Source organism: Bufo bufo, chromosome 1 (genome assembly GCF_905171765.1).
Source record: "Bufo bufo chromosome 1, aBufBuf1.1, whole genome shotgun sequence".
In the NCBI taxonomy this organism is placed as follows: Eukaryota; Metazoa; Chordata; class Amphibia; order Anura; family Bufonidae; genus Bufo; species Bufo bufo.
The window spans coordinates 299,996,729-300,012,359 of record NC_053389.1 but is presented as its reverse complement, the minus strand read 5'-3'; the positions used below and the strand labels follow the sequence as shown (position 1 = coordinate 300,012,359).

At 41.9% G+C, this 15,631-nt stretch overlaps 1 protein-coding gene across 3 annotated transcripts in view; it reads right to left on the bottom strand.

Annotated features, from left to right (window-relative positions):
- The window catches only part of LTC4S (leukotriene C4 synthase), a 174,252-nt gene that overhangs the window by 43,526 nt on the left and 115,095 nt on the right, over positions 1 to 15,631 (bottom strand). The window lies entirely within an intron of this gene.

Sequence of the window (15,631 nt, the reverse complement as noted above, 5' to 3'; positions counted from 1 at the left end):
CTCCTTTTTATCACAAAAAATGGAACTATGTGCCCCCACCCAACAGACACTATGAAGCGAGTGTATTTGATTTTATTTCCTCCATCTCTAACACCAACATTGGAGTATTTGTTTATTATGTACTAAGTTTCATCTTCAAAAAGACCCAGGTGAGGTCAGAAACAATTTAGTACAATCTCCATCACTAATAGCGACTAAGGGATTTGGCGCCTATCACGTGTTTCTTTTTACAACGGGTGCAAAGGGTTCTTCCCTTATCTTACCTTTCTCATTTTTTCTTGCACCGCCTCTTTTTCTTCTAGTAGTTTCTTCATATCAGACCAGCATAAGAATCCACAATGGAAAACTTAAAGACTATGGACACCTTTTGTGCACTAAAAATCAATAAACCCATATCTTACCGTAATGCAGCACATAATAAGGCTCCATTCACACGTTCGTAGTGTGTTTTGCGGATCCACGGATCCGCAAAACACGGACACCGGCAATGTGCGTTCCGCATTTTGCAGACCGCACATTGCCGGCACTTATAGAATATGACTATTTTTGTCCGCAATTGCGGACAAGAATAGGACATGTTCTATTTTTTTCGTGAAAGGAAATGCGGACCCGATCCGGGCTGCACATCTTGAATTGCGGACGTGTGAATGGGACCTAAAAGTTCACTTGTTTGTTTACTGGTATCAGCTTTGCTTCACGCTCAGAAATGCTCTTCTATGAGTTTTGCTTATTGCTGTCATCTCCTGTGAGGCTCTGTGGGCGTTCATGTGGATTTCACATGCACCAGCACAAGCTCTGCTGCCCCGCCCCACATCCTGTCACATAGAACTGCTAGCAGCCACTTACATATAGGCTGCTGAAACGACCAAGTGAGTTAGTAGTAAGATTTCATTCCAATCCACAACATGGTGAGTCTTACAGTATGCTACAGCCTGTAATCAGCAGATCTATTTCTCACTTTCCATTCTGTAGAAAGTCCATTATTTGTGGACACTATCGATATTTCTGCTAATAAAATTAGTGCAGTGATCTATAGACATAACCATAGTGTTATAAGCAGGCTATAGATATCATTACTGACAGCTCTCACTACATGCACTCTCTTCTGAATACAGTGTTGTCTGCAGTCCGCACAGTGAGCGATCACTTTTCCCACAGATTAGTACAGTGTGACGACACACAATGCTATGTACACATAGAAGTACGGGGGGGGGGGGGGGGGGGGTGTTTTATATATATATATATATATAAGAAAAAAATTATAGCACTCTCAAACACTTTATTCACTCCTGTGATCGCACTGTTTTCAGCTCATTCACAGAGTCTCTTTTCAACCTATGAGCTAAAACGTTGCGACTAGTGTTGAGTGAACTTGTGCTTCAAGTTCAGCGTACAAGGTTCAGGTTATCTAAGAATTCCGTTATGGATTCCACTACCATGGACCACAAGGGTCCATTCATACGTCCGCAACTGTTTAGCGGTCCGCAAATTGGGTATCCGCAAAACACGAACACCAGCCACGTGCGTTTCGCATTTTGTGGACCGCACATGGCCGGCACTATGATAGAAATGCCTAGTCTTGTCTGTGGCAGTGGACAAGAATAGGACATGCTCTATTTTTTTGGCGGGCAGCGGAACAGAAGTGCGGATGTGGCACCATTGAAAATTGAGTCCGCACCCCTTCCGCAAAATTGCGGAACGGATGTGGAACCATTCATGCGGACGTGTGAATGGACCCTTAGTTATGGTCCGTGGTAGCAGAATCCATAACGGAATTCTTACATAACCCGAACTTTGTACGCCAAACTTGAAACACAAGTTCGCTCATCCCTAGTTGCGACCACAGGGGTGAATAAAGTGTTTTTATTTTCACAAATTTTTTGTGAGAGTGCTGGCATTTTTTTAAATTATTATTATATTGTCCTGGATTTGTTGCCGGATCCATTTGCCTGCACCTCCATATTTATATTTGGCCTGATGTGCTGCCATTGATATATGTATACAGTCCCTGACAAAAGTCTTGTCGCTTGTGTACAAATTGACCTGAAGTGCCGCTAAATCAAGATTTTGTTACAAGAAATGGGTCATTTTAATCCCAACAGCTTTTGTAATAATGTTTCAGTGCAAAACAAAACTGACAAAAAGTATTCTAATATTCACAGCTTGGTAAAGCCCATTGAGTCAATTTTTGCCAAGACATAAGTGTTGTCGCCTTGTCATATGAGCTTCACCTGTGACTAATAATGGATCAATTAGGTCTCAGGTGTGTATAAAAAGAACCCCAGTACACTAGACCTTCACATCAACTGCAACTAGATCTCTGCAAACATGCCTAAGATTCACCCGGAAACTAAAGCATTGATTATCAAGAGGCTGAAGACCAGATCCACTGCTGATGTGGCAGACACCTTCAATGTGTCTCAGCGTCAAGTTCAGAGGATAAAAAAAAGATTTGAAGAGACTGGAGACGTTTTGGACAAGGCCAGGTCAGGCCGACCCCGCAAGACAACTGCTCAAGAGGACCGTTTGTTGGCTCGAAAATCCAAGGCCAGCCCATTTTTCACTGCAGCAGAGCTCCACGAGACCTGGTCACCTGAAGTCCCTGTGTCAACCAGAACAGTTTGTCAGATTCTGCCTCGAAATGTCCTCTATGGTCGAATCAGTGCCCATAAGCCAGCACTAAACAAAAGACAATTGAAAAACCGTGTGGCATTTTCCAAGGGCCACAGCCTGCTAAAAGGATGGACGCTGGAAAAGTGGCAGAAGGTGTATTTTTCAGATGAATCTTCTGTTGAATTACACCACAGTCGCCGCAAATATTGCAGGAGACCCACTGGAACCCGCATGGAGCCGAGATTTACCCAGAAAACAGTGAAGTTTGCTGGAGGCAAAATCATGGTCTGGGGTTACATCCAGTATGGGTGTGTGCGAGGGATCTGCAGGGTGGAAGGCAACATCAATAGTCTAAAATACCAAGAAATCTTAGCTGCCTCTTATATTCCCAACCATAAAAAAGGCCAAATTCTGCAGCAGGATGGTGCTCCATCGCATACTTCCATCTCCACATCAAAGTTCCTTAAGGCGAAGAAGATCAAGATGCTCCAGGATTGGCCAGCCCAGTCACCAGACATGAACATCATTGAGCATATGTGGTGTAGGATGAAAGAGGAAGCATGGAAGACGAAACCAAAGAATATTGATGACTTCATCAATAAATTGTATGAATCCTTGCCAAACCGCATGGATGCTGTCCTTTAAGCTCATAGAAATCATACAAGATATTAAATTTGGATCTTCCAGCACCACTACTTAATTTGCTGACATATTTTTGGATTTACAGTAAAGTTGTTCAATTTCTGTATAGGCGACAAAACTTTTGTCTTGCCAAAATTTGACCTTTCTGTCTTGATTAAATGATAAATCTTTTTTCAGTGAAACTAATTTATTTCAGTGCATTAAACATCATTTGGGAGGGCTTTAGCTTTTCATATGAGCTATTTCTAACACCAATTGATTGGTTAATAGCAGGAGTTTCTACAAAATAGAGAAGCGACAAGACTTTTGTCAGGGACTGTATATATAACTTTTTATGAGGCAAGGTAACCAAAAAATTTCTATTCTGGCAGCTTTTATTTTTTGTTTTTTACAATGCTCACCTGACAGAGTATATAATGTGATATTTTTATAAAGCAGGTCGTAACGACGTGGCGATACCCAATATGTATTTATTTTTTTATTTTATTTGGGATTTACACAATAAAAACATTTTTGAAAAAAAATATCATGTTTTTGCGTTTCCATTTTCTGAAAGCCATATTTTTTAGGCGATTGTCTTAGGTAGGGGCTAATTTTTTGCAGGATGAGATGACCATTTGATTGGTACCATTTTGGGGCATATATGATTTTTTGATCGCTTGGTATTACACTATTTGTGTTGTAAGGTGTTAAAAATGGCTTTTTTGGCACGTTTTTTTACGCCATTCACCAGACAGATTAGCTCATCTGATATTTTTATAGAGCAGGTTGTTACAGACGCGGGGAAAACTAATATGTCTGTTTTTTAAAAATATAATTTGGTTTTACACAATAAGAGCATTTAAAAAAAAAATAGCAAGTTTTAGTGTCTCCATTTTCTGAAAGCCATATCTTTTTTATTTTTTGGGAGATTGTCTTAGGTAGCAGCTCATTTTTTGCGGGATAAGATGACAGTTTGATTGGTACTATTTTGGGGTACATATGACTCTTTTGATCACTTTTTATACCATTTTGTGGGAAGTGCGGTGGGCAAAATTTAAATTCTATCATAGTTTTTCTATTTTTTTGTAGCGTTCACCGTGCGGTAAAAATATGTGATCCTTTTTTAGATAAGGTCATGATACCAAACACATTTAGTGTTTTTTATTTTTTACATTTTTAAGCAATTATATGTGCGGATATAGGAAGAAGTTAGATTTTTCTAACTTTTTTTTATTTTTTTACTTTCTTTTTACTTTTTTGACTTAGACCTACTTAGTTCTTGAAGATCCAGTGGGTCTGATATCTCTACAATACACTGCAGTACACTGTATAGTATACTGAAGTGTATTGTCATTCACAGTAAGCCTGATCAGTCTCAGCTATACCATGGCAACACCTAATCCCACCCATTTCCCTAAATGCCCCCACATAGTAATTATTCTCCCTTTATGCCACCACACAGTAGTTATGCCAGCATTTGTGCCTTCTTCACAGTAGTTATGCTCAGATATGTGCCCCTCACAGTAGCGATGCCCAGATATGTGCCCCCTCACACTAGCAATGCCCAGATATGTGCCCCCTCACAGTAGTTATGCCCAGATATGTGCCCCCTCACAGTAGTATTTGTTGGCTGGTGCAGATGATGCAGAGAATAATCAGACATATATGGATGGCTGTAGTTTACTAGGATTCATTTGTATTGAAGAGACATACAGCAGAGAGCATGGTGCTCATGTTAGCACAGGAGATATAGAAGAACAACAACCATAGATACCAGGAAAATGCAATAACAGATAGTCAACACATAGAACATTATGATAGAGTATTTGTGTATAGTGACATCTAGTGGTCAGACTCAATACTTCAAATACATAGGCATACAGGGAAATAAACCAAGCAATGTATAACATAGCATGAAACAATGTTCAGTCTCCAACAGTATTCCCAGCTGTGCCCCCTTACAGTAATATGCCCAGCTGTGCCCCTCACAGTAATATCATTAGTAATGTGCCCCGTCACAGTAATATGCCCAGCTGTGCCCCCGAACAGTAATATCATTAGTAATGTGCCCCCGAACAGTAATATGCCCAGCTGTGCGTCCTCACAGTAATATGCCCAGCTGTGCGCCCTCACAGTAATATGCCCAGCTGTGCGCCCTCACAGTAATATGCCCAGCTGTGCGCCCTCACAGTAATATGCCCAGCTGTGCCCCCTCACAGTAATATGTCCAGCTGTGCCCCCTCACAGTTATAGCACCAGTTCTGTGCTCCCTCACAGTAATATGCCCGGCTGTGACCCCTCACATTAATATGCCCAGCTGTGCCCCCTCACAGTAAAGTAATATGTCCAGCTGTGCCCCCTCACAGTAAATTACTATGCTTAGCTGTGCTCCGTCACAGTAATATGCCCATCTGTGCCCCCTCACAGTAATGTAATATGCCCAACTGTGCCCCTCACAGTAAGATGCCCAGCTGTGCCCCCTCACAGTAAAGTAATATGCCCAGTTGTGTCCCCTCACAGTAATGTAATATGCCCAACTGTGCCCCTCACAGTAATATGCTCAGCTGTGGCTCCTCACAGTAATGTAATATGCCTAGGATTGTGCCCCCTCACAGTAATATGCCCAGCTGTGGCCCCTCACAGTAGTGTAATATGCCTAGGATTGTGCCCCCTTACAGTAATATGCCCAGATGTGCCCCCTCACAGTAATATGCAAGCTGTGCCCCCTCACAGTAATATGCACAGCTGTGCCCCCTCACAGTAACATGCACAGCTGTGCCCCCTCACAGTAACATGCACAGCTGTGCCCCCTCACAGTAATACGCACAGCTGTGCCCCCTCACAGTAACATGCACAGCTGTGCCCCCTCACAGTAACATGCACAGCTGTGCCCCCTCACAGTAATATGTCCAGCTGTGCCTCCTCACAGTAATGTAATATGCCCAGCTGTGCCCCCTTCACAGGCATAAAAAAAAAAAATATATATATATATATATATATATATATATATATATAAACTCCCCATACTCACCTCATTCCCCAGCAGCAGGATAATACACAGAGTTCCCGGCCGGCCCCCCAAAATATAAAATATAAACTCCCCATATTCACCTCTTTCGCCAGCAGCAGGATTATACACGGAGTTCCCGGCCGGCCCCACCTCCTACCCAGACCTGCAGTGTGGAGTGCAGACAGGGGGAGGAATGATGGAGCAGAGAGCAGACGGATGGCCACTGAAATCTGGGACTGTCCAGCAGGATCTGGGACAGTCGGGAGGTATGCTATGTGGGGGCACTTATGTGGGTCTTAAACTGTGCGGGACACTTACAGGAGCCTCATACTGTGTGGGACATTAAATAGGGACTCATACTGAATGTTAGCACTTGGCGGCATCATACTATGTGAGGTCAGGATTGGGCATTGATGGGGGTAGAGGCATGGCTTAGAGTAAAAGAAAATTGAAGCAGTGCCCTATGCTACTGATGTTGTCCCTCCTTAATCTTTTCAAAAGTTGGGAGGTATGTCTTTATTAGTGGATTCTGGGGGGGACCCATTACTGAACTGCAATCAGGAGCCTCTTATTAAATTTTAGTTGTTGTTCCAGTTTATTTTTAATATGATATAGGGGCAGGGGTGCTAAACATTTTTTTTTTAATATACTTCATTAGGAAAGATGTTTCTTTGTTGTAGAAAACAGGGTGTAAAGAGTCTTCTTAGTGCTTTGCTAAGGAGAGTCTGTCTTCAGTCTTTTTACTGAGGGCTGAAGACACTTTTGGGGATGTTCACAAGGCAGCTTTTTAAGAGGAATATTGGTGCAGAAAGCCTTGCTAAAATTTCACCGACAGCCACATCCTCTCTGCCTTTCATACATCTCAATGGAATGCAGCGCGGAGGATCACAGAGTGGCGGCCTAAAGCCACGGCTGCACAGAGAAAGGTCAGGTCCCTTCTCTGTTCGTCCGTGCCAAAATTCAACAAAGCTGCAGTGTGAACGTCCCCTTTGTGTAACATAGAGAGGCTTCAAGCCTGACTATTGTCACTACACCAGCCCCTGACATGTGCCCTGTTACTGCCATCACCATGCCTATCTGACTTGTTACACACAAGTGACTTCAGCACTCAGTAAAATGTTGAAGACTGGAGACACTCTCTTTAGCACTTATAAAACCGACATAACAATTAAGGTGGCCAAACACATTAGATAGAAGTTGGTTGATGGTTGAACAGCGCTTGAACAATCATCTGGTAAACAGTCATTTTCCAGACATGGCATGGACATTTTAGTCCATGTTGGCCGTTACAGCTATTCAAACTAGTCATACATGTTCAATGAAACCGGGCACTGGGCAAAAGATCTTTCTAGGAGCCTTCTTTCAAAGGAAGATCTTTCGTTCACGAACAAACTTTCTTTGAACAAAGGATCTTGAGTCTGACTATCAGACAAATTTTAAACACAGGGAACCTATCAAACAATAATGCTCTGTCATCTGTCAGCAAAGGCTACTTTCACACCTGCGTTAGGTGCGGATCCGTCTGGTATCTGCACAGACGGATCGCACCTATAAATGAAAACGATGGTATCCGTTGAGTACGGATCCGTCTACATAACTTAGTCAAAAAAAGTCTAAGTGTAAGTCAAACGGATCCGTCCTGACTTTACATTGAAAGTCAATGGGGGACGGATCCGTTTACAATTGCACCAATATTCTGTCAATGTAAACGGATCCGTCCCCATTGACTTACATTGTAAGTCAGGACGGATCCGTTTGGCTCCGCACCGCCAGGCGGACACCAAAACGCTGCAAGCAGCGTTTTGGTGTCCGCCTCCAGAGCAGAATGGAGGCGGAACGGAGCCAAACTGATGCATTCTGAATGGATCCGAATCCATTCAGAATGCATTGGGGCTAAACTGATCCGTTTGGGGCCGCTTGTGAGAGCCTTGAAACGGATCTCACAGGCGGACCCAGAAACAGCAGTGTGAAAGTAGCCTAAAATGATCGTTTGTTTCATTTTTGTTTAAATAATCTGTTTCTATAAACTTTAGACTAATGTGTATGGCAGTGGCATACATAGAGAAGTAAGGGCCCCATAGCAAGGATCAAACCAGGGCCCCCACACAGGACAGAAGGGTTTCTGCCTAAACCCCTTTCAATGATCCTTGGGCCATTTTTCCACTGCCTCATTTGCTAAAAGTTGTTTCTTTAGACTAGAGGGTAGAGTCCTGACCAAGTTTTCTCCTCCAGTAGAAGAGGAGATAATTCCAACTAAGACTGGGCCGCCTCTTGCCCTGGGCCCCATAGCAGTCTAATGGTCTGCCGCTATGGTAGTTACGCCCCATACACTGTATGGCTGTTTTTATGTTTCAAAGCTGATCTTGGTATACATGCTGTCAAATTAATTATGAACTAGCAGCTTAACTAAGAAAAAGGAAATGTCTTGAGCCAGGAGATTTCCTCCTTTGTGTCTAAAGCAGAGCTCACTTATGTTTTTATCATTTACAAATTAAGCTATACACCCATTATTCCAGTCATGTTCTGTGAATATCTAAGGGAAATGCAGAGTAGACATTCCTGCATACTAGGATAAAGAGGAAGGAAATGTCAGTGCTAAGGTAACAGCAGGGATATGCTGTCTCTGGCTGCTTTATTGCCGACTATATAAATCTGATCATAATCCTTGCTGAACTTATATTATAGGGTCTACATTATTGCATATTATAGCACAGGCAGTAACATACAGGGATTCAGTGGATAGCACTTTGGCCTTGCAGCACTGGGGAAAACTGTATGTAAAGTCTCCACTTAGAAATCCTATAACTGAGGGTCGCTAAAAAGAATTGGTTTTCAACATTCAACACTCTGTATGATGCAGAGACAAACTTTCAGCCTACCTCTGGTCTCCCTGTCCTAGTTTATGCCTCGTTACCTCAGCCCTGCCTCCAGGGCCAATTTTAGACAAAATGTGACCCAGGGCAAAATCAAAAGTGGGGCCCCAAATCTTGTAATAACGTACTAACAACACAGTTATATTCTGTCGATTCTGTCTCTCCCTCACAGATTTACACCCCATTAAGTTCCTCACACAGTTCTTCACCCTCATGGCCCCAGAATACGCCACATGCCCCCTCCCCTCACAGCAATGAGTTCCCCTCACTAACGGCATCTGAGAGTGTTAAAAACTGGATTCCTCTTCAGGCGCTCTTTCCCCCTGCAAAGATTGGGGAAAGCACCCTGTTCTACAAATAAGCCGCATTGTTAGTATATCCCAGTTCAGGCCACTAGATGGCAGCACTGAACTGTAATACTGTGATTAGAGATGTCCAGAACTATTCGCCGGCGAATAGTTCCCGGCGAACATTGCTTGTTCGCGTTTGCCGCGGCGGGCGAACATATGCGATGTTCGGTCCGCCCCCTATTCATCATCCATCTGTAAACTTTGACCCTATACCTCACAGTCAGCAGACACATTCCAGCCAATCAGCATCATACCCTCCCTCCCAGACCCTCCCACCTCCTGGACAGCATCCATTTTAGATTCATTCGGAAGCTGCAGTGTCACAAATTTGACTAAGTTGTAATCGCAATGCGATTAATACAGGTTATATTAATCGCATTGCGAATTCAACATAGAGCTGGGTTCCTAATGGTTGGCGTTGCTATGGCTGGTGTCACCCAGTGCGGTAGAAAATGGTGTCACCCCTGCCCCCCGCCCCCCCCCCCCCCCCCCCCCCCGAAGCCATAATAAAGAGGTAAAGAGAAAAAAAAAGAAGTCACTAAGTCAGCTCCAATCAGATATCTGCATAGACCCAGAGTCTTGGTCTATGTGCAGATATCTGATTGGAGTTGACTTTTATTTTCTCTTTTGCACATAAACATTTAAACTATATTCCTTAGTAAAAATGACTAGTCCACACCATGTGGGTCTATATTTATGAGGGCCCCCCTGAGCAAAGATTAGTAAATGTGGCCGGGTCGCCCCAGCCCACAGTTCAACCCAACCCCTTATGTCTCTTGGCCTGGGGCCGTCTCTATAATAATCCACCAGTAATTTATGAATGGGGTTAGGTTATTAACTTATTATTATTGGGGTATTATTAAAATAATTTGGTCTATAAAGTCAGAGCCGCTCTACCTACCTCCTCCTCCCGGCACCAGAGGCTCCTGCAGGGCAGCTGCCGCGGCACCCCACCACTCACCAGGCTGCAGTGAGTCACACCCCTGTCCCCCTTTACCACGTGACGGCGCAACGTGCTTGCTTGCTTGCGAAGTTTAGAAGTTGAACTTGTGAGTAAGAACTCCTGCGCAGGCGGCCCGCGGGTGACACCCCATCAGACTGGTGTCACCCGGTGCGGCCCGTACCCACCGCACCCCCCTCGCAACGCCACTGGATCTAAGTTATAATCGCAATGCGATTAATACAGGTTATATTAATCGCATTGCGATTACAACTTAGATCTGAGTTCCTAATGGTTGTATTGCTAGAATTGACGAATATAGCACTATATTCTCAATCTTCGTTATATTCTAGCAATACAACCATTAGGAACTCAGATCTAAGTTGTAATCGCAATGTGATTAATACAGGTTATATTAATCGCATTGCGAATTTAACTTACCACACTCTGCGTCAACTATGTAATTTTCCATGGGAGTTTTGCCATGGATCCCCCTCCGGCATGCCACAGTCCAGGTGTTAGTCCCCTTGAAACAACTTTTCCATCACTATTGTGGCCAGAAAGAGTCCCTGTGGGTTTTAAAATTCGCCTGTCTATTGAAGTCTATGGCGGTTCGCCCGGTTCACCCGTTCGCGAACATTTGCGTAAATTCATGTCCGCCGTTCGCGAACGGAAAATTTTATGTTCGCGACATCTCTAACTGTGCATTCTATACAGAATAATGGAGCAATTTACATCTGATGATTGTAAGTTGTGTCCACTTGGGGGACTTAACAAAAAGTAAAAAAAGAAAAAGTTTTGAAAATATTAAAGAAACTCACCCCATTCCCCAAAAGAAAAAGAAACAAAAATATAGCATTATGAGCATCACCGCATGCGAAAACGCCCATACTATTAAAATATTTAAAAAAGTTTGCCCATATGGTGAAAAATAAAAAAAAGGCAGATTCGTGTTTTTTTTATCACTTTATCTCCCAAGAAAATTGAATAAAAAGTGATCAAGTTATACACATCCCAAAATGGTACTGTCAAAAATGACAGATCGTCCTGCACAAAAATGAGCCCCCCACACATCTCCGTAGACATAACTATAAAAAAAGTAATGAGGGTCAGAATATCGCAATGAAAATAAATAAATAATTTTTTACGAAGCGAGTCCTGATAAAGGCTTAGCTTGCTGCAGTGAGCAGGCCTATAGACGTACTGAGCGGGGGAGCTGCTAGGGTTGCCACCTTTCCCAACAAAAAATACTAGTTACATAAGTTAAAAAGGTTGGTGTGGGTTAATACAAATGTTATTTGATCATATTTTATGTTTTGCTCCATTTTTCTCAATAAAATCAAACTTTTCACTTTTGGGGACACCCTGTGTATTTAAGTTTTATTTAGCCTTTCTCAGGTGACCTTAGGTCACTTGAGGAATTATGTACTGATTTAAATTTGGAGGTAGATATACTAATAAAATTTAGATATGCACAAATACAGCACGCGTTTGCTCTCACTAAGAATAAAGATATTTTTTTTCGATCGAGGACCACGATTTGGTGGACTTCTGTTGCACATATATATAAGAGAATAAGGAAAGGTTTAAGTAAGGTTACTAGATTTAAGAGTGAGCATCGGTGGTTTTCGGAGTTAGGGAATAGTCAGGCAATTAAATGGGACGTAGTTTATAAGAACATAAAAAGGGCCTCAGTTTCCGGTAACCACAGGTTAATACAATTTAATATCGTTCATAGACTATATTATTCGCCCCTTTTGCTCTCCAGGATTTACAAAGACCCTATTTACAAAGTCTAGAAGTGTTTAAAATGTCAACATGAACAAGCTGGTTTTCTGCATCTGATATGGAGTTGCCCTATTATTAAGCAATACTGGAATAGTATTTATGCGGAAATGAGCAAGTCTACCGCTACTTACCCAGCATTCAGAATCAAATTCGCAATTCTGGGTCTTCCCCCTCTTGATAAACTTAGCAAGCAGATTGAAACTATATGGTTGAAGGGATTAATGACTGCTAGATCTCTAGAAAATGGGGCTTAATGAAAAATATAAAAAATTATGAAAAGGTCAAATTTCTGGAAAATCATCAACTAACACAATAGATTGAGGTCTGGGTTAACTGGATTTCACTTTAATTTGTTTTTTAGTGACCAGAGGGTGGGGATGGGGTCCCCTGAAGACTCTTCTGGTATTGCATTATTTTTATAGCGACGGCTCCTGAGATAAAGAGACTAATGGGGTGGGTGGGAAGGCAGGGCAAGGGAATATGTATTAACTGATGATAACTAGGCAGTTTAATTATGTTAGAAGAGCAATTTTTTTTGTTATCTTTGTTTCTTTTTATATTTTTATTGATGGATAAAATAAAGATAATTTATTTTATTTTTATTTTTTTCAGCCTCTATTTTTAAAATGTTTCTGTGGGGATTCAAACTCACAACCTTCTACATTAAAGGTAAGAACCTTAACCACTGAGCTATAGAGCTCCATAACAAAATATTGCAAATATATTATGGCTAAAAACCTGAGTAGTAGTTTCCCCTGAATAATGCATGCATATACATCAGAGGTATAATTTTATATATTTTTTTTTTAGTAACTACATATTTATTTTGTGCCATACATTTTTTTTAGAATTACAAAAAAATATATGTAAAATTATACTTCTGCTGTATTTGCATATCAATACAAATGAAAATTCTATGAGGTTTTTCAGCAATGACTTACCATTGAGCTCTATAGCCCAGTGGTTAAGGTTCTTGCCTTTAATGTAGATGGTTGTGAGTTAGAATCCCCAGAGAAACATTTAAAAATAGAGTCTAAATTAGACTTATATATACACAGGGTGTGACCATGCTTGGGAATACCCCTTTCATGTTCGTAACCCTGGACTATATACAGTATATGGACACAGCAATTTATGAAGTCAGAGCAGGGACTCCTAAGCCGGGAAATTCCCCACTCTAGAGTCCCGACTGCCGGGACTGAAGCAGGGGGCCCCTTAGAGGATCAGGGCCCTGGGCAATTCCTCAGTTTGCCGGCCCTGTCTGCCTCTCTAAATGTGTGATAGAGCTTACTAAGACTGATGTGACCCTACAGTTTATTTGCTGCCAATGCTGAATTCTGGCAAAAGCTGTCCCCTCAATTTTCCTAGTGCATCTCTGGTTTGCGCTTGGAAGATTGGGAGCTGCAGCTTTCACCACTGATTGCAAATGTACTGTGTTCCTGTATTCCTACTGTCAGCCCTGACCGTTGCAGCCCCACTCCTATCTTCCTAATGTGTCTCTAGTTAGTGCTGGGAAGACAGGGAGAGGAGTGGGGCTGCAGCGTTCAGGGCTGACAGCAATTATACAGGAATATACCAAGAACAGCATCTGCATGGAGTTTGTATGTTCTCCCCGTGTTTACGTGGGTTTCCTCTGGGTACTCCGGTTTCCTCCCACATTTCAAAGACATACTGATAGGGAACTTAGCTTGTGATTCCCATTGGGGACAGCGTGATGCTAATGTCTGTAAAGCGCTGCAGTAATATAGTAGTACTATATAAGTGAGTATCATAAATAAATAAAATAGTACAGCTCTGCTCATTGCAGCCCAACTCATCTCTATTTTTTCAGTCTGGTTAGCACTGCAGCCTCTTGAAACAGGTGATCTATGAGGGTGTCAGGAGTCAAACCCTGCTGACCAGATATTGATGACCTTTCCTGAGAACAGTTCATCGATAGTTTACTTCCAGAAAACCCCATTTAACTTCAAAGCTATTTTATGGAGGTGGTGTCCTTCTGAGTAAGGCTCCTCTAATCGACTGAAGAGATACCTTACATGTACCACAACTCTGGTAAAAGTGAATACACACCTGATCAGTATGCAAGCAGATTTCTTACTAATGCTGAGAGACATCATACTGAGAAAAAGCATTAGCTGTTGTTTCAGGATATGAATGATTTGACACACATCTTTATGGACTTGATTTCTAAATAATAAGTCACAAGCCATTGGGGATGATATATTCTCATCATGTATTCGATCAAAACCATTGGGCAGAATTGAAAGATGTTTTTTTTTTACCATATCAATTGGAAGTGAGAAATAGACCTGGACCTACAAATTTACCTTCATGATTGCCCCAGTCTTTAGCACAATCTCATAACCTAGCAGTGGAGAATAATCATTTTGTTGCTGCTAAAGCTGTTCCTCATGCATTGACCTGAGGAGTGTTTGAGGAATGTTCATCAGAAATGCAGAAATTTCACAGTTGCAAGAATGGAAGGACCCCGTACATTATGGAGGGGGACGCATGAAGGTGGTTTGGCCATGGCCTGAGGAAGGGTGAGGTAAGGATAGTCATCCCGTGATGGGATGGACTCTGATTGATATATTTATGGTATTGGAGTCTGAGTTTGACTAGACTCTTAAAAGGTTTTCAGTTAAAGTTGTATTGGTTGATTTTAATAAATCAGGCCTTGGCCGTTTTACCTCCACTCTTTAGTCTGTGTCTTTTTATTAAATGTATGCATGTATTATGGTTTGTTATAGGTAGGCATAATATGCCATGTATAAGGCAAGGGACATTGAGTCAATACAAGCCAGCGTATGAAAAAATTAAAGCATCACTAACTTTTTAACAAACTTTTGCTATGTCAGAGACATATCAAAAGTTTTGATCACTGGGGGTCTAAGTTCTCAGATCTCCACAATCTGTTGAATGAGGAGAAAAAAGAGTGCACTCACTGAACAAGAGGAGCTCCATAGAAGTCCATGCGCCCATCTGGATTCTGTCCTCTGCAGCAAGGAGAGAGAGAGCAATATACACATGCTTCTTTCCCCTTGTTTTAGCGATCTTTGGGAGTTCTCAACACCCACTGTTCAAAACTTTTGATAATTTTCTAAGATGTATGAAACGTTTTTTGCACTGGAATTACTTCTGCATGAAAACTTCTGCAAATAGCTAATGGGGACAATAATGTATTGTGCATACCAGACAACAGTTCTGTTAGACGGTTTAGTGGCCAGAAATTAGCAAGAATGTGGCGTATGTGGTCTACCTATGTCAGGCCTTTCAGCTGGTGGGCAGTAAACCAAGAACAGAACCAGCCACAGATACGGTTTTACCTAATTTTCCATGGGAAAATCTGGCTATTGATCTGTGTGATATTCAGTCTGAACATCACATTTGATAAACGTGGATTATTATCTGTGATGGCAAGATAAGGATTCTT